Here is a 25,046-nt window from a genome sequence, read left to right on the forward strand (position 1 = left end):
GTTAGCCATTTGTATGTCTTCTCATTCTTATCTTTTTATAGATGAGGAAACTGAGGCACACAGGCAGACCAGCATCCAGTCTCAGACTGGGGTCTGTGTTCAATCCTGCTACATGTCCCTGGTTCTCAAGACATGGCCATTAGGCACCTAATGCTCCAATCCAGAAGGAGCTTGTTATTATTAGTGACTCTTCAAAGGATGGATTTATATGGCCCCACCTGCTGAGTGTTAAAGCCCATCATCAAAGGAAAGATCAGCAGTCACTGATGAAGGGATCTTTGCTGACATTTCCATACTTCTCAGATAACCTGGTTCTGGAAATGGTAACATCAGGTCAAAAGAAAAATCCACTTAGGGGAGCAAATTGCTGAGAAGAGGATAAAGGCATGTGACTACCTGTTATTTCAGAGCATAAAACTTGGAGCCAGTTGAGGTCGGCTGGGTACTGGAAGGCAAATCTGGGTGTGACAAAATTCCTCCTCTCTCAGACTTTCCACAGGTCCTTCCTCTACATGGAATGCTCTATCCCTGGATACTGGTAGAGCTGAAGCTCACCTCACTCAGGTCCATGCTCAGAGAGTCCCTTCTGACTATGTTGGCCAAAATATCAAACTCCACCCTGCTGCCTCTACTGATTCTGCTTTACCTCTTCCTGCTTCCGCCTGTAATCATATCATGTAATTATCTGTTTGTTGTCTATTTCCTCTCTCTAGAATGTAAGCTTCACAAAACCAAGGCTGAGATTTTTTTTCATTACCTGTCCTGAGGGCCTACAACATGCTAGGTTACAGAAGACTCTCAATAAATTATTTGTGGAGGGATGAATGAGTGATTCATGAGAAAATGAAGTCTGTAGAATATTAAGAGAGAAAGTTGGCATGCTGGTATTTGAGAATAACTACTCTAGCTGGAGAGTTTAGGCACTTGCTAGTGGCTTGGGTGCCTAGTCCAGAGCAGGCAACACATTTAGTGATGACAACAGGGAACACATGCTCTTAATAAATCATATGGTTTCTCCATGTTGAGAACTTAACTGGAAGGATGATCAGGGTTTGCTAAGGTGATCACAGACACAGGTTTGAAGAAAGGATTCTGGAAAGTAGAAGTAATTCCAGAAAACAGGGCCAAAATGATTTTGTTGCCCCAGAGGGATTTTATGACTTTAAAGCATTTCCTTTCTGGGTAAGAAAAGCTCCAACCAGCTTGCAGGGGCTGGCCCATAACTTTTTTTTTTGTTTGAAATGGAATTCGTTATGATTATGTATTAGAAAATATTACAATTTTTAATCTAAAATATGGGAAAAAAATCTGGATTACTTGGCAACATAGAAGTCCAGGCTAATGATGAAATCCAGGCACTATAATTTGGATCACCTGAGGTGTATGATTGGCCACATTATCACTCCTTTGGGATAGAATTGAATCTGTTCACAAATTGGGGAGTCTAAAAACAGAGAGGCAATTGCAAATTTTCCTGAATTGGATCAGTCATTATCTCAGATCTAACATACCATGTAGAGCTTTGGCTTCTCCTCTCATTAATTTATTGATTAAGTAAAAGCCAGATACAACAATTTGAAGCTCTGAGTGCTTGGAGATCTTTGACTAATTGGAAGTTGGGAAGACAGAAGACAGCTGTTTAACTCCTCCAGACCTTTGTAGTCAGGGAGCAAGGGCTTGTAAGTATGTTGTATGTATGTTGTATGTATGTTGCAATGGAAAAGAAAAGTTCTCCTAACATTGGCTTTATTTTATTTTTGTAAACATTCCTATTAAAGTATGACATGTGTACTCTGGTTTCTCTTCAGATCGTATAAATCTTTCACCTTTTAAAGTATGACATGTGAAAAGGTATGCAAATCATAACTGCACAGCAGAATATATTTTTACATAGTAGATACACTCATGTGATCTGTGCACAGATTATGAAACAGAACACTGCACCAGAGCCCTCCTTGTCCTGTGTCCCCCTCCAATTCCAGCTCACAACCTCTAGGGGAACCACCATTCTGACTTCTAAAACCATACATTAGTTTTGCTTGTTCTTTTACTCAATTCACATGGAATCATGCTCATATTCCTCTGGGAATAGCCTTCCTCACTCAACACTGCATCTGTAAAAATTTATCCATGCTGAGGCCTATAACTGAACTTTACTCATTCTTCATTGTTTTTATCATAAGACACTATCAAGAGCTATCCATCACCCATTATAGATGAATATCTCCGTGGCCACTACAAGTAGTCCTTCCAGGAACATTTGCAGATGTGTCTTTTGGCAAGCATATGTATGCATTTAGTTGGGGATATATTAGGAATGGAATTACTAAGCCACAGGGTACATGTATGTCCCAATCCAGTAGATGCTGACAAAGAGTTTTCCATATTGACTGTTCCAATCCATTGACGTCCCAACAGCACTACTGTAGCTACTGTAGCTACTGTCATCCGTCTGTTTGATTTTAGCTATTCTGATTACTGGCCAGTCTTGCTGCCTGGTGACCTCTTCAATATACACCTCCTTGATAACTTCTTCACTTATTTATTAGCCATTTGGATATCCTATCCCACAACCACCCACCCAGCTCTCCTGGTGACCTTTCCTACAGGTGTGTATTATCCTATGGTAAGCTGAATGATGATGAAAGATGTTCATGCCCTAATACTCAGAAGTTGTGAGTATACCTTACATGGGAAAAGACACTTTGTGAGTGGGATTAAGTTAAGATTCCTGAGATGGGAAGTTTATCCTGGGTTGTCCAGTTGGACCCAATGTAATCATATGGAGTATCAAAGTTAGAACAAGAAGATACAATAATAGAAGGAGAGGTGAGATAAGTAAAGTGAGATGCTACACTGCTGGCTTTGCAGATGGAGGAATGGGCCCATGAGCCAAGGAATGCAGGTTGCCTCTCGAAGCTGGAAAATACAAAGAAATGGATTAGCCTCTAGATTCTCCAGAGGAACAGAGGACAACACCTTGATGTTAGCCCAGAGAAACTGACTTAGGACCTCTGACCTCCAGAACTATAACGTAATATACATTCATTTTAAGTCACTGAGTTTTGCAATTTGTTACAGTGACAATAAGAAATTAATAGACTTCCTACCATCTGCAACAACTTTCAATATACTCAGAATAGTCTCCTTTCTAGATTAAGCATTGTGGAAATCCTCTAGCAGTCTGTGGCCAAACCCCCTTGGTCCCATGATGATATTCTTGGATGAATAGGAGTTCTTAACTTCAGTGTGGTTTAATTTATTGTGTTTTATTCTGTTATGGTTAGCAATTTCTGTATTCTATTTACAAAATCTACGCCTACTCCAAGGTCATGAAGACATACTTCTTTTACATTCTGATATTCAGTCAATTTGGAATTGATTTTTGAGTGTGATATGAGGCAGAGGTTAAGATTCATTTATTTTCTTGTGTAATGCTCATTTGACTTGGTGTCATTTCTTGAAACAGCCACCCTTCCCCTACACCTGTAGTGTCAAACTTTGTGGTATAAGTGTGGGGCCTGGTTCACTGAGCACTTAGTCAGTGACTTCAATTCCACCAAGGGGAGCTCTGGTGTCTTGGGAAACACCCCAAAGGGGCTTCCCTAGGCTGGAATAGTTGTTAAGGGGGATACGTCCTACTCACATCCCCAGGACATCAATCTAGCCTCTAGGGTATAGGCCTTGCCTGCAGCCTGTGCCAGACCTCATAGTTCACATTCCTCAAGCATTGTGGCAGGCCCTGTACTGACTACAATAATTATCAGCGTGATGGGAAGGTAGCCACTCAGAACAGGCCCTTCAGGCCTGCAGTAGTACCAAGAGACCCCAAAGAATGTAGAAGAAGATCCTTTTCCCAGGTTCTGTATTTGGTTCGAAGGATATATTCATGTAGTCAGTTCATGAATAAGAAAGCACTAGAAATCAGGCTTCAGTTTATTGGACAAGGGGCCTCCTTCTCCCTACCCTGGATTATATCTTCCCCTCTTTGATGCTTGAGATTCCTTGATCCTCTCTAGATCAGTTACAGACCCTGAGACACAGGCCCAGGCTTGGGAGCATATAGAAGAAAGAACCGGGAGGTGTCAGATTGGGAATCCCACTTGCTGAACTGCTGGATGGATGATGGGGGAGGGAAATTTGCAACCTTGATCACTGACCTTGCTCCCATTGAAGAGAGTGAGCTATAGATTCTGCCGTTTAGCACATTGCTTGTTCATGAAAAGACATAATGGTGGGGAAAGGCAAGCTGAGCTTGGACAGGGAGCTGGCTGGATCCTGGCAGGGAGTTCTCTTCACTGAGGCAGCAGTTCTTTCTGTGAGAGCAGGAGACCAGAGCAGTGAGTGGATGTATACAAGCTTCACAGTGGGATGTGTGTGGCGATACTGCCAGGAGGAGAGCTTTTTACTCAAATGTGTGAACTACAATGTCCATTTAACCATGGGTTTGAGGTGAGTGGGTGGTGTAGACCTGGGTTAGCCTTAAAAGTGTCTTCATGAGAAAAAAAAAGTGTCTTCATGAGGTGACAATTCAAGATAATTGAAGACAATTGACACTTCAAGACACATCAAGACAATTCTCAACACTTGTTGAGAACTGGATAAATCTGAGACCTCCAGATCTCAAAGGGTATAGTCAGAAAGTAAGAGAACAGGAAGAAGCTTCATGAACTTAAACATGTGGTCCTGGCTTGAGAGGAGGCTCCAGCCACACCAGTGTTCTTCTTATACTGAAGCAAGCAGGAGTCAGCCATTTTTTACACCATGATGAAAGTCAACTGAATGCCTGTATTGGGGATCCTCATTTTTCTCTCCAGATAGCCTAATCAATACAGAAAATGTTGAGACTGGGATCACAGAGCATTATACCCCAAGCTTGGAGTCCTTCTGAGGAGGGGGCCCTGTGTCACCCTCCACCAGTCACAGGCCTGGGAAGAGCCGAGTAGTTGAGAGAGAGACCTTACAACCCTTAAAAGAGCTACAAAAATGATTTACAAAACACATTCGCAGATCCGTCGTGTAGAGGACTCACAGGTTGTTGGATGTCCTGGGTGCCTGTATGCTTCATTGGTGTGGCAATTTTGCAACTCCAGAGAGACACAAGTGAGGTCCTAGAGGGTCATGCTATAGATCTTCTGCGCAGGAGGCCCATTTTGTGTCTAACTGCTAATTAACCTCACATTCCTGATTATATCTGTGTCTGCACTTTGGATTCTCCCCTGGCATCCCCCTCTTTTTTACACCTTACTGTAAAATGAGCTAAAGGAAACCATTGACACATGTCCACATTCTTCAACAGAATATTTCTATTTATTCTTTAACATAATATTGTTATTTATCTAGGAATTTTCTTTTATTCAGTTTCAGAGAAGGGGGAAGACGTGTGTCTGTACAACATCAGGATTTGAGGAGGGTTGTTTTGTTTTTTGTTTGTTTTTGTTTTTGCTTTGTTTGTTTTGAGGATTACGTGTTAAAATTTTCAGCTGTCTGCCAAATAGCAGAGAGGGGAACATTTATGTTTTCTAAAGTTCTATTTGATCACAGTACCATTCCCACGGGCCATGAAGCGTGAGGGTGGGATGATCAAGAAGACAGGTGTCAAAAGTATAACCTGCCAGCTGAAGTGTGGTTCTGGACCAACAGCTCTGCAGCCAGCACAGCTGTGCAAGGGCCGTTCCCAGGCTGCAGGGCCTTCAGGTCCAGGAGAGTGGGGTCTGACTTGACCTGATACCTGCAGAAGGTGTGTGTAGAGTGAGGAGGGGCGGAGAAGGGTCTATCAGGACTGCGATGGGGCAAAATGTCCCTTCTGGGCACAGTGGCATGTTGCCACCACGCCCCCACGTGGGTAGTGCAGCCCTGTGTGAAAAGGGCACTACCCTCATTCTCTCTAATGAGCATGACTGACCCCATCAGGAGCTCGCTGCTGACCTTATCAGGAAAGAATACGGCAGAAGTGGTACAAGGTCTCTAGGGAGGGAACTGGTACAGTTAGGCAGGTCTTCACTATCTCCTTCCATCACCTCTACACCCCCAAGGCTAAGTGATAGCCTGGACTTCCTTGGCCTTTGAGGTTTTCTGGCGATACTTCAGGGACCCTCATCCACTCATTTCCTGGATGGGGTCCCTCCTCAAGTTATGTCCAAATGTGAGCCATCTGCTCTGGCTAGCACTCACTAAATTATTCAGGATTATTTCCTTGTTTATAGTAATGTCCCTAATTTTTCAGAACTGACACAGGATTTTCTCTTAAAGAAAAAAACAAAACAAAACAAAAAAAAAACAATTGGCCCTTTGGCAGTTTTAGTGGGATTTGGCAGAAAAGCAAGGCAAATCAGTTGGATCAAACAGTTACCTTAAAATATATAATTTCCAATTATTAACTTATTTAAATAAAAATGATGCCATTTGCATATTTGGATAATCTTAAAATCTAGTTTCACAATGTGATTACTGGCCTATGCATGTTGACATATTTATAAGTCCTGGTGTATAATTGCTAAATTGCTTTTCTAACGGTCCATCCAATTTATAGGGCTTTCAATGATATATGAAGATACAAAATGGCAAGACTAGCTCATCATTACCATTTTTTCCTCCCTAATCTGGTAGCTAAAATAGTACCTGTTGCTTATTTTAATTTGCATGTTTTTATTCTTTTGAGAAAGAATGTGTCATGTTAGCTGCAGGAATGATAGCAAGTTCTCCTGTTTGCTGGTTTCACCTTGTTCTCATTATTTTTAATTAAAATAGCTTCAATTCCCTTGGGTGGTGGAAACCCACTGTCTGCTATGACACGTCTGGAGATTTGAGGGTCTTATTTTTTTTCCAGTCACCTCTTGTTCCAATTTTCTGAAGGGACAGAATTCTCAACCTCTCCCCTTTCTTGCCTCCTGTGATCATGCTGTCCCCTCTTCTTCATATCCCTCAAGTGCTCTTTATGCCAGAGACAGCAAAAGAAGTGTAGAACTTAGAAATAAACAAAGCTTCCTAGCACGGCAAAACCCTGAGAATTAAATACTAGACATCTCTATTTGTAAAAGTGATGTGGGAAACAAAGGCAAAAGAAAATTTAAATTTCCTCACTACGTATAGGCCCCTGACAAGTCCTTGAAACAGGCAGAGTGGCATTTCTACAGAAACTCGACTTCTTTGATGTTAACACTTAACTAAGAGCAAAAGGCAATTTTAGCCTGCCCCCTAGGATCCTGTAAGTCTACTTTAACATACAAAAATTCCTTTGGAAACTTCCTTTATCTCTACCCCCCCAAGATACATGTTGGCAATCATCGCCTAAGCATATGACCCACCAATATATACATGAAGGGTCCCATGACTCAGGTTTTACTAGACCATAATAAATGACATTTTCCCAACAACAGCTAGACCGCTCCAGGTCCTAGAAACCTTGCTTCCAAAATTCCTTTGAGACTTATGCTATTCCTAACCCTTTCCCAACTTGGAGGCATATAATGGGCCACTCCTCATGACACTAGTGCAGCTCTTTCTGCCCATGGGTCCCATCCCTGAGCTTTAATAAAACCACCTTTTTTTTGCACCAAAGACATCTCAAGAATTCTTTCTTGGCTGTCAGCTTCGATCTCTAACCTCTTTCCTGCATCAAAAGCACACAGCTGTTCCTGCTCCTGGGAGCTCACTGATCACTTTCCTTCTAGATGCCAGCTTCCATAGCATCTTGTGGCCCACTTCTTCCCAGACCACACCTTGTCAAACTCCCTTCTCCCCTGTCACTCTGGGCTCGTGGCCCTCTGCTTTTCAGAGGTCCCAAGCTCCTTCTCACTTCTCTGGGCCTTGGCCCACAGCTGTCTTTCACAACCCACAGAGGCCCATCTATGTTTTGCTAAACAAAATGCAGTTCTCTCCTTGAGTAATTAAACCAATAATTTTTAGCCACTTCTTTTTCCTCCCCATTTCTCTGGCCATATTTTTTCTTTTGTGTGTTTTCTGGTCAGGCTCTTTGCTCATTTATCTGTTGTCTTAATGTTTCTCTCATTGGTAAATGCCCTCTTTTTGTTCATTTAAAGATTTCTGAATTAAGGGGGAAAATGATAATTAACAGATGCTCTCTCCATGATAAATAAAAGATACTATTTCTTAGTTTCTGGGGAAAATGACTTTATCCCAAAAGGATCAATAAATCTTTCAAAAGATTATCATATATATGGCTTCAAGCTACAAAGTAGGAACTCAAGTCTCATTTTAAATATATCAGAATAAATTTTGCATAATTGTGTTTATTTATCTCCGGCTTATCTTAGTGATTAGTATTTCATCCTCACTCATATAAAATACCATAGATAGTCAACTTCTGAATCCTAGACAAAACAAACATCTGCTTTAAATATTAGACATGTGTTCTTTAGTTTTGAATCTTATTCTAAATAATTTGAGAATTATCTAGTTCTAGAAATATATTCTACCAAACTCAAATCCTTACTGGTGTCTGTGAAGAAGTTACTTTATCTTTCTGGTTTTTTTTTTTCCAAGATTTTATTTATTTATTTGATAGAGAGAGAGATCACAAGTAGGCAGAGAAGCAGGCGGGGTGGGGGGGCGGGAAGCAAACTCCCCGCCGAGCAGAGAGCCCAACGTGGGGCTTGACCCCAGAACCCCAAGACCATGACCCAAAGGCAGAGGCCCAACCTACTGAGCCACGCAGGCACCCCCTATCTTTCTGGTTATTATATCTCAGAAGAAAACAAGTAGATTTTCAGAAATGCAATTCAAGTTTGTGTACTTTATATATATTTTTAAAAATCTGAGCAGCTGCACAGCTAATACAAATTAGCAATAAATACTCAGAACTTTTGTCAGCATTTCTCATGTCCTCCTCAATATACATGCACTAGTGACCATCTGAGGAAAGAAGAAATCCTCTTTATAGAAAAAAAATGATTTGGGGTGAGGATGCAGAGAAAGGGGAAAATTCTTACACTGTTGGTGAGAATGCAAACTGGTGAAGCTACTCTAGAAAACAGTGGGAAGTTCCTCAAAAAGTTAAAAATAGAACTATCTTACAACCCAGCATTTGCACTACTACGTATTTACCTAAGGGATACAAAAATATGGATTTGAAGGGGCACATGCACCCTGGTGTTTATAGCAGCATTATCAACAACAGACAAACTATGGAAAGAGACCAAATGTCTATCAACAGATGAATGGATAAAGAAGGAGTGGTGTATATATATTTATCCATAAAAAAAGAATGAATGAAATCTTGCCATTTGCAACAACGTGGATAGAGCTAGAGTATATTATGCTAAGTAAAATAAGCCAGTTAGAGAAAACAAATACCATATGATTTCACTCATACGTGGAATTTAAGAAAGAAAACAGATGAACATGGGGCGGGGGAAGAGAGACAAGTCATAAAATGGAGTTTTAACTATAGAGAACAAACTGAAGGTTGACGGAGAGAGTGGGTGGGGGATTTGTTAAGTGGGTGATGGTATTAGAGAGGGCACTTGGGACAAGCACTGAGTGTTGTATGTAAGTGATGAATCACTGAATCCCACTCCAGAAACCAATACTGTGCTGCATGTTAACTAACTGGAATTTAAACAAAAATTGGAAGTTAAAAAAATGATTCAAGAATGATGTACAAAGAGTTATAAAGGTCAAAATCTTCTGCACAGCAAAGGAAACAGTCAACAAAACAAAGAGACAACCCACAGAATGGGAGAAGATATTTGCAAATGACAGTACAGACAAAAGGCTGATATCCAGGATCTATAAAGAACTTCTCAAACTCAACACACACAAAACAGATAATCATGTCAAAAAATGGGCAGAAGACATGAACAGACACTTCTCCAATGAAGACATACAAATGGCTATCAGACACATGAAAAAATGTTCATCATCACTAGCCATCAGGGAAATTCAAAAACCACATTGAGATACCACCTTATACCAGTTAGAATGGCCAAAATTAGCAAGACAGGAAACAACGTGTGTTGGAGAGGGCATGGAGAAAGGGGAACCCTCTTACACTGTTGGTGGGAATGCAAGTTGGTGCAGCCACTTTGGAGAACAGTGTGGAGATTCCTTAAAAAATTAAAAATAGAGCTTCCCTATGACCCTGCAATTGCACTACTGGATATTTACCTCAAAGATACAGATGTAGTGAAAAGAAGGGCCATCTGTACCCCAATGTTTATAGCAGCCATGGCCATGGTCGCCAAACTGTGGAAAGAACCAAGATGCCCTTCAACGGCAAAATGGATAAGGAAGATGTGGTCCATATACACTATGGAGTATTATGCCTCCATCAGAAAGGATGAATACTCAACTTTTGTAGCAACATGGACGGGGCTGGAAGAGATTATGCTAAGTGAAATAAGTCAAGCAGAGAGAGTCAATTATCATATGGTTTCACTTACTTGAGGAACATAAGAAATAACACGGAGGACATGGGGAGATGGAGAGGAGAAGGGAGTTGAGGGAAATTGAAAGGGGAGATGAACCATGAGAGACTATGGACTCTGAAAAACCACCTGAGGGTTTTGAAGGGGTGGGGGGTGGGAGGTTGGGGGAACCAGGTGGTGGGTATTAGGGAGGGCACATGTTGCATGGAGCACTGGGTGTGGTGCAAAAACAATGAATACTGTTATGCTGAAAAGAAATTAAAAAAAAAAAGAATAAACGGGGAGTCAATATAAATAAAATAAATACAAATGCAAATATTTAAATGTGTTTTACAAATATAAAATAAATCAGAATAAAGGGGTTTGTCATGTTGAGAACTTGAAGGTGAAAGTGAAGAAGTTATATGCTATTAATCTCTATGACTGGCATTGGATTTCTGTCAAAAGGTTAAATGTGCATCTATGGAGAGATAAGCAGGCTGCAGAAAAATAAGGTTTCATGTGCACTATATCATGGGAGGAACCTTAACACCATCTCCAAGTGGTGGTTAATGAATTCTAGTGTATTCTGGAGAGGTCTCCTTACACGCATCACGATGCATCTAGGCAGAGGGCTCACCAGCTGGCTTTGTGCTTTATTAGCTGCTATCCAGCAGAGAGTCTGCCAAAATATAGCAAACTTCTTCCTTATCAAACTTTTCAGCTCTTTGCTTCTGCTGATTCATGTGGTAATAATTCATAGAAACTGAACAAACCTGAAAAATATCTCCAGTTAAACTTTGAAGTACTAGGAAGAAAATAATTGGTCTTAAAAACACAGATGGTATTTTTAGGTCTTCTTTAATTTTGGAGACCAAGACATTAAAAGTGAAGAGGAAATCAATAAGAAGTGAAAACTTGTTTACATGGATGATGTCAAAAAACAGGATTTGGTTTTCTAATTCATGTTTTTGTTTTGTTTTGTTTTGTTTTGTTTTGTTTTGTTTTTACTGTGGGTCTTTAATGAGGAGCAGAACACTCTCCCTACAGACTGGGAAAAACACTGAAAAAATAAAATAAAGTTTAAAAAAAAAAAGACTGGGGAAAAAAAGCATTTTCCTTTCTCTCAATAACTTTTTATAGAGGCCAATTATTTGAGTAAGAATATGCTTTTATCAATGTGGGTATAAAGAAAAATGCTTTTGTAACCCTTGCTTTCTGCAGTCACACTAGCCTATAGGCAGGTGAAGGGAAATGTGGCTCACATTTTTATTGGCAATAAAATACTCTTTGGTTCTGAGCCTAAAATAAAGTATGGTGAGATTCCAGCAACCACTGTACCATCCTCCACAGCTCTATGCTAAGCCAGGTAGACCAGTAGCTTTTCTTCTCTTGGTGAGCACATGATGTGGGGTGTGTGTGTGTGTGTGTGTGTGTGTGTGTGTTGAGCATGAATATGTGATAGGGGCAGAGAGCTCAAAAGTGGTGCCTCTTCTGCAGTCTTCAGTACTCAGCACAGTTCCCAGGGCATACTCTATATGGATATGGTAAGGATGAGTGAAATCTTGGGAAGTACTACAGCATTGTTTGGAGAAACTGTTTCAGGAGTCACATGAGATAAGTTCAAATTCTTTCACTTCCTAACATATCATCTGGCAAATCGCTACACCTCTTTATACCTCTAATTCTTCATCAGCAAAATGAGGATAGTAGTACCTTGCTTTAAAAAATGCTGACTCTGGTGGGAATACGAACTGGTGCAGCCACTCTGGAAAACAGCATGAAGGTTCCTCAAAAAGTTAAAAGTAGAGCTACCCTATAACCCAGCAATCGTACTACTGGGTGTTTACCCTAAAGATACAAATGTAGTGACCCAAAGGGGCATGTGAACCCAAATGTTTATAGCAGCAATGTACACAATAGCCAAACTATGGAAAGAACCTAAATGTCCATCAACCGATGAATGCGTAAAGAAGATGTGGTATATATATATATGAATACTATGCAACCATCAAAAGAAATGAAGTCTTGCCATTTGCAACGACGTGGATGGAACTAGAGGGTATTACGCTGAGCAAAATAAGTCAATCAGAGAAAGACAATTATCATATGATCTCCCTGATATGAGGAAGTTGAGTGGCAAAGTGAGGGGTTTGGGGGGTAGGGAAGGAAAAAATGAAACAAAGTGGGATCAGGAGGGAGACAAACCATAAGAGACTCTTAATCTCACAGAACAAATTGAGGGTTGTCAGGGAGAGGGGGGTAGGGAGAGGGTGGTTGGGTTATGGACATTGGGGAAGGTATGTGCTATGGTGAGTGCTGTGAAGTGTGTAAACCTGGCGATTCACAGACTGTACCCCTGGGGCTAATAATACATCATATGTTAATAAAAAAAAATTTAAAAAAATGCTGACTCCATACCAAAAATAGGAGGAGTTCAAATTCTTTATTAATATATATAAACTTCTTCATAATTTGGCCTCAAATGAGCCACTCTTGTCTCTCACGTTTTTTTAATGTATCTTATTCTCCAACCCCACCAAGAATCTCACCTTTTTATAGTAAGACAGATCCCTTACTAACTGGAATCTTGCTTGACAAGGTGTCTTTATCTGGCATGCCTGTCCCCTTTTCTGCCTGCTGAACTCCTTCTCACCTTTAGGATCCCTCTCAAAACTCTCCTGCCTTTCTTAGACTTCTCCGCTTCATAGGAAAGCATTAGATCCACTCATCTGAGTGCATTTTGAGCTCTGATTTTCTAGATCTCTAGCAAATATCACTGTTTTATACCATTTATGATTTAACTTATAAGCATCTTGAGGGCAAAATATAGGTTTAGTTTATCTCTATATACCATTCTTAGCACAGTAGTAGGACATCATAGCCTATTAATTAATGTTGAGGGAGTACAGCTCTTCCTTATGTGTTTTTTTTAACTGAACTTAATTTGCCAAATAGTTTTATATAAGAGTTTATGCAGTAGTCAAATTGATGAATGAGTGAAGTGTGTGCATCTTCTTATTATTTCACTAATATTCAATTCTGCACTTTAAGGCTGGTTGATTCTAACTTAGCTCGTAGAAGAAGAAAGATAAATGGCCAGTAAACATACAAAAAATGTTCAACTGAACTAAAACAAAAAAAAAAGTTAAAATATAAAGACAAGATGGCAAATATTGATGAAATAGGGAAAAAATTTGTAAATTCTGGTTAGGGTTCTATGAAACATGAACTTTAATTTAATTGTATTGTATTAATACAATTGTATTAATTTAATTTAATTGTAGGTGAGACTATTGGTCTAATGTTTCCATAAGACAATTTAGTAATATGTACTGGGGGCCTTTTCTTAGTGAATTTCTAAGAATATCTCACATAGAAATACACAGAATTGTAGGAAAAACTTTGCGCACATAAGTATTCAACATGACATCATTCATAATAACAAAATTTGGAAACAAAACATTCAACAACACAGGAAGAATTAAACAAATCATAGTATATCCTATAAAATTATGGTACATCCATGAAAACATAATTCGTAGCCCCTGAAATTTATTGGTACCAAAAGTATTCAAAACTGTTGAGAAATGTTGAAGGTTAAAAGTGTGTCATTGATTTCAGCACAAAGATGATGATAGGCAAACAGTCTGTAATGCCAACAATACTTTTTATTGGGCATTTTTATTTTCCTCTTTACTATATTTTTCCTATTTTCAGTTATCTGTAGTGAATCTGTATTTTACATTTAAAGCATTAATTTAGTATAAAAACTGAGCTTTTCAGAGAGCTACAATCATAGCTTCAAGTGGTTTCTTCCATAAATAGATCCTCTAAGAGTGCTCTCCAGGCAAGGGCTCACTCATTTTTAAGCTGAAATTTGAGGAATCAGAAGGACTTCATTAGGCAATAAAGGGAAAGAGCATTTAAGGCAGGGGAACAAATGGAATTGTCACAGAACATGGGACATCATGATGGTAAGTCTGCAGGAATTGCAGAGTAAGGTATGAGGGATGGTTGTGAAGCAAATGATAAGGTTCTTTGAGTGAAGGGCACTGGGGTCTGTTCTATGGAGTTTGGATTTACACCTGCTGCCCATGAGGAGCCAATGGAGTATTTTGAGTAGGGAAATGAGCTAATGAATTTCGTTCTGGAAATTGGTACTCTGGCTGCATTGTTGATGATCATAGTTTGTGCCTGACATTCAGCAAGTGTTCAGTAAATGCTTTATTTGAATAAGTGAATATAAGAGGGTTGATCCTTGAGGCAGGGAGGCAATACAAAGTCAGTTGCAATATCTGCAAAAGAGAAGCTTGTGGTCTGAATAAAGACAGTGGCTGCTCGGCTGAGGAAAAAGAGTAACTTAGAAGGAAATTTGGGACTGCTGGCTCTGGTCTGGCATGTAGGGAGCTTGGAAGTCATCTCCTTGTTTACACAACAACATCAAGAAGATGAACAAACAGGGAATCAACAACTCTTTGTAGATTCATCAGAGAATGGAGTTAATAGGCAAACCACTGCCTCCAATATTAATGAGGCATACAAACAGATACAATCACTTCTCCAAACAGAAGTCCAGAAGCAGAAAAGAAGTACTGGTATAGAAAAACATTGTAAGGGGTGCCTGAGTGGCACAGTGGGTTAAAGCTTCTGCCTTCAGCTCTGCTCGTGATCCCAGGGTCCTGGGATTGAGCCCCACATCAGGCTCTCTGCTCAGCAGGGAGCCTGCTTCCCGCTCTCTCTCTGCCTGCCTCTCTGCCTACTTGTGATCTGTCTGTCAAATAAATAAATAAAATCTTTAAAAAAAAAAAAGGAAAAGAAAAAAAAGATAAACATTGTACTTGATGGATTGCTGGAGAGTCGGTGTGGACAAGTGTGAGAGCTTAAAGCTCCAGGAGGGCCCAGTTTTAGTAGTGGGTGGGGACACACTTCCATGAGTTTTACCTCCAGGAGACCTTCCAAGTTTCTGATCAGAGAAAAATCCCTTTATACTTCTGGTGTGTGGGGGAGGGGAAGTAACCATTTAAAAATATATCCAGAATATTCTGTTCTTCACAAGACTTGCCCTCAAGAGGAACTATGCAAATAAACAGAGAGTAGAATAAAATATTTAGGGTTAAAGGAAAAAAATCACCAATCTAGAATTCTGTACGCATTGAATCATCCTCCAAGTGAATGAGATGAAAATTTGGAAGACAGAATGAATTTGAAGAGGCTTTCGTGGCTGCTTGGTTTGGGGTGAAGTGGTGGGCGAGTGGGAGGATTTTATGGGTATTTTCTCTCTGCTGTAGAGACTGAGTGGATTAATCAGGAGTGAGTATGGGAGGAGGAGGTTGGTGAGGAATGCTTTGGAAATAATGAATATAAGATATCTATGTAGAACAGGCAAAAGAATTTGGGGTAGAGCTGTAAATTTGTGTATCCCCAGGATGTTAGTATCAGTGCATTTGGTTCTATCATCCAGGAAGATAGTATTGAATGAGAAAGAGGGGACTGTGGATAGAACCCTGAGAAATAGCAACATTTGAGCATGTATCAGTTAGGACTTGGCTGCCACGGAAAATCTGAATTGTGTCTTAAACAAACAAGAGTTTTATTTTCTCATCTAACAAGAAATCTTGAGTTGGCAATTTAGTAGGTGCAGAAATCTAACTTGTGTTTCTCTTTAGCTCCTAGTCACAGGTTTGCTAAGGACAATTCCAGCCAAAGCGTCTTGCATTTCAACAGTGACAGGGAGAGGGTGCCTGTTATCAGGAAAGCAAAGCTTTGCTGGGCATTCCAGAGTTGACTTCTGTGTAAGTCTTGTTGATTAGAAGTTTCTCAAGAGCCTGCCCTGGTGGGAAGATGGCTGGGAAATACAGGCTGGGAATGGGGACTGATGAGCAAACCAGTAGTTTCTGCTGCTGGTGGTTAAGAGGGAAAAAAAGAGACTCTGGGGGAAAACAATGAGAAAAGAGGCAAACCAGGAAGGTGAGAGGTTGTCCACAAAACAAGAAAAGAGTGTTCCAAGAGCCATGGAGCTTTATTTTGCCAAATGCCTCAGACAAATCCAGTGAAATGAAGACAGATACATAAATGATGAAAAAGCCATTGGTCACATTAGCAGGGAAGTTTCAGTGGTGTGCTGTGTTTTGGGTCCGGGTTCCAATGGTTTCAGTAATGAATAAGCAGCAAGGCTGTGGGACTACTCTTTTTTTTCTTTCTTTTTTTTTTTTACTTGCTAGTTACAAAAGCACACACGTGCAACGTATATTTAAGTCATGGGACATAGTGTCGAAATGAATACTACTGCCGATTGCACCTTCCTGACCCTGAGGACCACTATCTCAAGAAGTTTGATTCCAAAGGATGGAATAAAGCAAGTGATGTAAGCTAGAGTGGGAAGAAGGCAAGAAAGGTATTTTTCTTTTTTTTTTTAAATTTTATTAACATATAATGTAGTATTTGTCTCAGGGGTACAGGTCTGTGAATCATCAGGCTTATACACTTCATAGCACTCACCATAGCACATACCCTCCCCAATGTCTATGACCCAGCCACCCTATCCCTACCTACCACCCCCAACCGCCAGCAACCCTCAGTTTGTTTTGTGAGATTAAGAGTCTCATGGTTTGTCTCCCTCCCGGTCCCATCTTGTTTCATTTTTTCCCTCCCTATCCCACAAAGCCCCTGCCTGCCTCTCAAATTCCTCATATCAGGGAGATCATATGATAATTGTCTTTCTCTGATTGACTTATTTCGCTTAGCATAATACCCTCTAGTTCCATCCACATCGTTGCAAATGGCAAGATTTCATTTCTTTTGATGGCTCATAGTATCCCACTGTATATGTATACCACATCTTCTTTATGCATTCATCTGTTGATGGACATCTAGGTTCCTTCCATAGTTTGGCTATTGTGTACATTGCTGCTATAAACATTTGGGTTCACATGCCCCTTCGGGTCACTACATTTGTATCTTTAGGGTAAATACCCAGTAGTGTGATTGTTGGGTCATAGGGTAGCTCTATTTTCAACTTTTTGAGGAACCTCCATGCTGTTTTCCAGAGTGGCTGCACCAGCTTGCATTCCCACCAACAGTGTAGGAGGGTTCCCCTTTCTCCACACCCTCGCCAACATCTGTTGTTTCCTGACTTGTTAATTTTAGCCATTCTGACTGGTGTGAGGCAGTACCTCATTGTGGTTTTGGTTTGTATTTCCCTGATGCTGAGTGATGTTTAGAACTTTTTCATGTGTCTGTTGGCCATTTGGATGTCTTCTTTGCCGAAATGTCTGTTCATGTCTTCTGCCCATTTCCTGACTGGATTATTTGTTCTTTGGGTGTTGAATTTGCTTAGTTCTTTTAGATTTTGGATACTAACCCTTTATCTGATATGTCATTTGTGAATATCTTCACCCATTCTGTCAGTTGTCAAGAAAGGCATTTTTTCAAAACAGCAGATTGGGAGGAGGAAGATATAGGAGAGAATAGAAGTGTGTCTGACAGTGTTGCAGGGCCCATCACAGGGGAGGCAGGAGACAAGGCACAGGTATTAGGCTAGTTTTGCAGGGTGTGCTCTTCCTGAAGGAGTGGTTAGCACTTCTCTTTCTGTGAAAGGGGCAAGTCCAGGAGAGATTGATTAGCACTAGAAAGAGGGGCATAGGGCAAAGCTACTTGTTGAAGAGGTAAGGCACTGAAGTGTAATTCCTGACTAATTATAGGCAAGGCTTCCAGCTCTCTGGCTGGGGTAAGCTGCATAGTGACAAGGACTCAAGTCAAATGGCCACTCTGAGTCCCTACCAGAGGAAATCACCTTCCCCCAAGCTCCGGATCCAGTCTTCTTGAATTTGGCAGGTATGGAAATGGCACCTTTGTCCAAACAAAATTCGTATCTTCAAGGTAAGAGCAAAGATAACTTCAAAAAGACTCTCTCAGGGAACAAAAACTAAGCAGTTCGTGACAATATTCACCTGTGTTTGCCATCCCTTTTTAGTTCATTACCATGACACCTGGTATGTGCAGACTGTTCTCTCCCTCTGCTCTCTGGTCTACATGTAGAAAAAACATACAGTTCTTTTCAACTTTCTCCCTATCCAGGACTAAAATCTTCTGGATTAAACAAGGAAAGAAACAAAACTCCCAAATTAATTGAGTAAAACTGAGAAATGTTTTCTGAATGTAACATGTACTGAACTTTGAAAATATCTCCTTTGGGCTCCTTAGTAACAATCCGTTTTTCTCCCACATCTCGGCAGCTCTACTCTTGCCCAGTAACAAATGTTTGTTTGGCATTGTTTAGGTGCCAGGGATGGGCTAATTGTTTCAAATGAATTACCTCACTTGGTTTTTATACCATTTTAGTGAGATAGTTGTTAGTAAGTTTATCTCAAAACCTTTTGTAAATGAAGCTACTGAGTCTGGGAGAGGTGAATCAACTTGCCCCAGTCTACAAAGTGTGTCCCTGGCAGAGCTGGGATTCAGACCCACTCATGAAGGATGCTCTACTCAACTCTATCAAACAGCCTAGATTTGTCTTTCAGTCCCCACAGGATCTGCTGCATAGCAGCAGGGTGAGTACCTCAGGGAGGTACTCACACGCAACAAGGTCTCCTCCTCTCTATCCTGCTTTCCCTCCATTTGATGAGTTGCAGATGTGACATCTCTTTCCTGAAATAAAATCTCTGGGATTAAACCCAGTACTTTAGCCGAGGTCTGGCCTGTGCCTAGGTGGTGAGTCTACTGCTTTCTTTGTAATGAACATAAGTCTTACGTTCATGCAAAACTAGTCTGTACATTTATTTCTGTCAATTCAGTGTTGTCCAATCCATATCGTATCACAAATTTGTTTTTAAACTAAATGAAGAGTTTTTTATTTATCTTTCTTAAATTTTATCTTGTTTGTTTCACTTGTATGTTGTAGCATGTTAAATCTTCTCAAACATCTTTCTATCCAACATATTAGTTTTTCTCCAACTTTCTAGCATGTGTGTACCTTCATGAAGGAGTTCAAGGACAGAGTTCCATTACCCAACAGATCATTTTTAGTTGCTACTGATCCTCAAATAAGGCTGGATTTTAAAACTTAATCAGATATGAACACACCTAACTATACTATCATGTGGTAATATTTTAAAAATATATTTTGACAAAGATTTAAAAGATCCTGTTAAGTGGCCTGTTTTTTTCCTCCAAATTTTTATTTAAATTCCAATTGGCATACAGTGTAATATTAGTTTTGGGTATAGAATTTAGTGATTCATCATTTATATAGAACACTAGTGCTCATCTCAATAAGTGAAGTAGCCTGCTTTTATTGAATATATAATGTTCTAAATTTGCAAGCTCAGCTAAGCATAATGTAATTACACTTTTTAAAACATATTATCTATCTTGATCCATCATTATACCTATTAACAAAGTTCTTAACCTAGGTTAGTCCAGGTAAAGTGAATCAAATTCTGTATCTATCTGATTGTCTCCATTTCTTTTAGTATGAAGAAAGATCATTGGGAAAGCAAGGGTCACAGAGAAGAGTGAATGGTGTGTGTGTATGTGTGTGTTGGGCAGTTGAACAGAAAGAAGACAGGAAATTGCTTTTTTGGAGAATGGACAAGTATATATATTAAAAATGTGCTCATTTGAGATTGTCACTATGAACTTGTAGAGAAGTGTGTATGCTTGATTGTGTATTTGTGGCATTGTTGACCTGCATGAGTGCAGACGGAGCAGGTGGATAGTGGGGCTTGTGGGTAGATAATGGGGCTTGCATAGTTTTTCAGCTGTATAAGGCCAGTTAAGGGAGGAAGGGAAGAATGAGGGGGTTAAGTTTATAACTGTGGTGTATGGAATTTATGCTGAGCGAGAAGGGACACATGCATAAAGGAAAGGGTGATAGTAGAAAATGCTTAGGTCAATGCTTTGGTAAGTCTGGGGATTTCTGAAGCAGTACTGGGGGTAGGTGAGTTGGAAGGAAGAAATGTAGTTCTCAGAGAGAGGGTGTTTTAAAATTCTAGAATACCTGCTGACATGGAGGAAGTAACAGGTCATTAAAAGCAAAGAACCAGAGGGTTTGACAGATCAAGATGCTGAGTCAGTTGTCTACGTGGATGCTCAAGTTGTTAGAATGAGGACAGGAGTAGTGGTGGGGAAGTGAAGAAAGCTCAGTTGATAAAGTCATCACTCGCTGAACGAGAGGGAGTGGTGTGGTTCTACAGATGACAACGACAAAGAGGAGTAAGAGGTCACGTGTGATGGTGTGAATTTCAGATAGTATGTTGGAACAACAGGATGGTCTGGACACCAGCTTCACAGGGATATCAGATGTTCCACTGGTGCCTGTACTTTTTTCATGTTCATTTGGATGTTGTGGCATAGTATGGGAAGGGCTACAAATACAGAGTTAAAAAAAAGAAATAAAACCTCCTCTTTACTTTCCGAAGAACATTCAATGTTAATTATGTTACAATATACTTAATGTACCCCCACTGGCAATGGCAAGCATTTGGAGAACAAAGAAATCAAGATACTCCAGGGCTGGTAGTGAATGATAAGTGAAGAATATACCAACAATTCAAGTGTATCTTTGACAGCTGGGGAAGAAGTTTCAGTCTAGGCAGATCGAACAGAGGTTTTGCCTGGAGACCATAAAGAAGAAATCCCAAGCTACTAAGAGAAACAGAGTTGTAATTGGACTCACTTAGCAAAAATAAAATTTAGATAAAGTGAAAGTTCTCTTTGAAATTATTGTGGGTCATTTCTTATAGCCCAGCTGAACAATATCCCGAAGGCTGTTTGGTTTGATTTTTTTCCATGACTTATAATGATGATGAATTCGTTTGATTTCTGATTATGTAAATTGAAATTTATAGCAAACACATAAAAGATACACGTGTAAGACAGAGCTACATTTTATAATGTATTTTGAACAGATTTTGCCACTAATTACAGCAAATGGAAAAAATTAAATAATGTAATATAGAATTTGTTAAATCCAAGAGTAAATGTATAATGTATCATCCAGGAATATAATGTATAATATGCCATCTCTTTTTTGTCACCTATAAAAATGCTAATGTGTTTTCTATCACATATTTAAATTTTATCCATCTAGAAAGAGTCCCACTCAGGTGGTCTGACTCTAAAGGCCATGTTCTTTTTTTGTTTTTTTTTAAAGATTTTTTAAAAAAATTATTTATTTGAAAGAGAGAGAGTGACAGATAGAGAGAGAGCATGAGAAGGGGGAGGGTCAGAGGGAGAAGCTCCCTGCGGAGCAAGGGGCCCAATGTGGGATCATGACCTGAGCCAAAGGCAGTAGCTTAACCAACTGAGCCATCTGGGTGTCCCTAAAGGCCATGTTCTTAATCTTTAAATCCTGCTGCCTTATTTATGAACTTTGTCCTGTGGACAGTACATGGGACCAGGCTGGGCTGGGTGTCCCTGGTGGTAGAGGTAGGCACTATGGAGGCCCTGGGTAGAGCGCTCCTCCTTTCCCTGGCCTGTATTCAGCCTAGGCCTGTAGGCCATACAGAAGAGCACTGTCCCTGTCTTTGTGGTTACCAACTTGCACTTCTCAGGAAAATGACTGGATGACAAGAGTCCTGCCATGAAGCCCTTCCCTGAGTAAGCTCCTGCCCTTCACAAGGTATGTGCAGCGAGAGGTAGTCTCCTCAACCAAACTCACATCCCACCTCCTCGAGGACCTGGTTCCTGTCATTTCTGATTGCCTCTGAGTGAACATTTTCTATGACTAAACCCTACTGCCTACTGGGAAATCCTTTCCATTTTTACTTGCCTTTACTTTGTAGGGAGTTCTTGAAATTGAAATGTAAATGGCTTAAATTGAACTTTTTTTTTGGACTGGTTCCAGATCTACCCTCACCACTCCTCATAACAAATCTGGGTTTGGCGTAATATCTACATACTTGGTGCAGAAAGATTTGCTCTGACCAGAACTCTCAGTGTCTTATTACTCCTCCTGGGAGCTGTGTGTGCGTGAGAAGATTATCTACTGATATGGCATCAGACACCTCCCCTTACAGCACACTACACTCCTAACAGGAGAAGAAAATCCATATTAGCAAGTTTAATGTTCTGAATGTGGTAATGAGACTGGTTTAACTGTGTTACCCCATCATTCCCCAAATTATTTGACAATAGGATTCTTTTTTTAAAAGTAGAATATCTTAAAAAAAAATAAAAAATAAATAAAAGTAGAATATCTGTTAACTCACTGGAGATGGAGAGTGTAATGGAATCCATTTTGGAAAATTTTGGCAAGAGAGTGTATAAACAAAATTATAATCAAGTGATAATCTAACAGACTTCTTCAGGTTCTAATCTCAAAGAAAAATATGATTAATACTTCTTGCCAATTGATTCAATTAGTTTTCTTAGTGTTTGCATGGGGTCAAAAACATTGCAGAGAGTACTTCATGCAAATTCTGAATTGTTAAAACATAAAATCATCTGGTGGTTCAACAAAGGAAATGTACTATTGATGTGAAGTGTAACTTTTACATGATAATACATTTAATCACTTTTTAGTCTCTATGAAAATGAAGAGATCTTAGAGATCATCCAGTTCTACTCAGTTCACAAATAAAAACCCTGATCACACAGCTAGGAATAGAAGCCTCTCAGGGTACCTGGGTGGCACAGTCTGTTGGGGAACCAACTCTTGGTTCTGGCTCAGGTCATGATCTCAGGGTTATGAGATAGAACCCTGTGTTGGGCTCCATGCTCAGCACGGAGTCTGCTTGAGATTCTCTCTCTTTCTCCCCCTGCCCCTCTCACTGTTGCTCTCTCTGTCTCTAAAAATAAAGAAATAGATCTTCTTTTTTTTAATTTTAAAGACTTTATTTATTTATTTGACACAGAAAGGGAGCACAAGTAGGCAGAAAGGCAGACAGAGGGAAAGAGAGAAGCAGGCTCCCTGCTGAGTAGAGAACCCCTTAGGGGTTCCATCCCAGGACCCTGAGATCATGACCTGAGCTGAAGGCAGATGCTTAACTGACTGAGCCACCCAGGCTCCCCATAAATAAGCAAATCTTTTTAAAAATCTGAAAAAAAAAAAAAAAAAAAAAAAAGAATAGATGCCTCCTGATTCCATATTTCCATTCCCACTTAGTAAATACTTTGGTTCCAAGTGAAATCTGAGCATGAAGGACAGACTTTTATATATTGAATATATATACAAGCATACCTTGGTGATATTGTGGGTTTAGATCCAGACCACAACAATAAAGCAAATATCACAATTAAGTGAGTCATTTTTTTAAATTTCCCAGTGCCTAGAAAAGTTATGTTTATACTATACTGTAGTCTTTTAAGTGTGAAATAACATGATGTCTAAAAAAATGTATATACCTTAATTAAAAAAATATTTTATTACTAGAGGGGAAGCGGGTAGGGGGATGGGTGAATTAGATAAAGGTGAATAGAGTTACAAACTTCTAGTTATAAAATAAAGAAGTCATGGAGATGAAAAGCGGCATTGGGAATAGAATTAATAATGTAGTAACATTGCATTGTGACAGGTGGTGACTATACTTATGGTGAGTAGTGAGTAATGTATCTAACTGTTGAATAATACATTATACACCTGAAACTCATGTAACATTGTATGTTGATTATGCTTTAATTAAAAAAAGTGAGAGTTAAAAAAATTCTTTATTGCCAAAAAATGCTAACCACCATCTTAGGTTTCAGTGAGTCATTATCTTTTTGCTGGGGGAGGTTCTTGCCTCGGTGCTGATGGCTGCTGACTGATCAGGGTGGTGGTTGATGAACGCTGGGATGACTGGCAATTTCTTAAAATAAGACAACACTGAAGTTTGCCACATGGGATGACTCTTCCTTTCATGAACCATTTCTCTGTAGCTTGTGATACTGTTTGATAGCATTTTATCCGCAGTAGAACTTCTTTCAAAATTATGGAGTCAATCCTCTCAAACCCTGCTGCTGCTTTATCAGTGAAGTTGATGTAAGATTCTAAATCCTTTGTTGTCCTTTCAACAATCTTTATGGCATCTACAACAGGAGTGCTTTCCCTCTCAAGAATCCACTTTCTTGGCTCCTCCAAGAGAAGCAATTCCTCATCCGTTCAAGTCTGATTATGAGACGGCAGCAGTGCAGGCCCGTCTTCTCGCCCCACTTCTAACTCCAGTTCCCTTGCTGTTTCCACCACCTCTGCGGTGACTGTCTCCACAGACACCCTGAACTCCTCCAAGTCCTCTGGGAGGGTGGAAACCAACTTCTTCCAAACTCCTGTTAATGTGGATCTTTTGACCTCTTCCCATGAATGTTCTTAATGGAATCTAGAATGGTGAATCCTTTCCAGAAGGTTTTCAGTGGACTTTGCACGGATCCATCAGAGGAATCACTCTTTATGGCAGTTATAGCCTTACAAAATATATTTCTTAAAGAATAAGTCATGAAAATTGAAATTGCTCCTTGACTTATGGGCTGTAGAATGCGTGTTGTGTTAGCAGGCACGAAAAGAATATTAATGTCATTGTGTGTCTCCATCAGAGCTCTTGGGTGACCAGGGGCATTGTCAATGAGAAATAATATTTTGAAAGAAATCATTTTTCTGGGCAAGTCTCAGCATGGGCTTCTTGTATTCAGTAGACCACGTTGCAAACAGATGTGCTGTCATCCAGGCTTTGTTGTTCCACTTATAGAGCACAGGCAGAATAG

This window comes from Martes martes, assembly GCF_963455335.1.
Source record: "Martes martes genome assembly, chromosome: 3".
In the NCBI taxonomy this organism is placed as follows: domain Eukaryota; kingdom Metazoa; phylum Chordata; class Mammalia; order Carnivora; family Mustelidae; genus Martes; species Martes martes.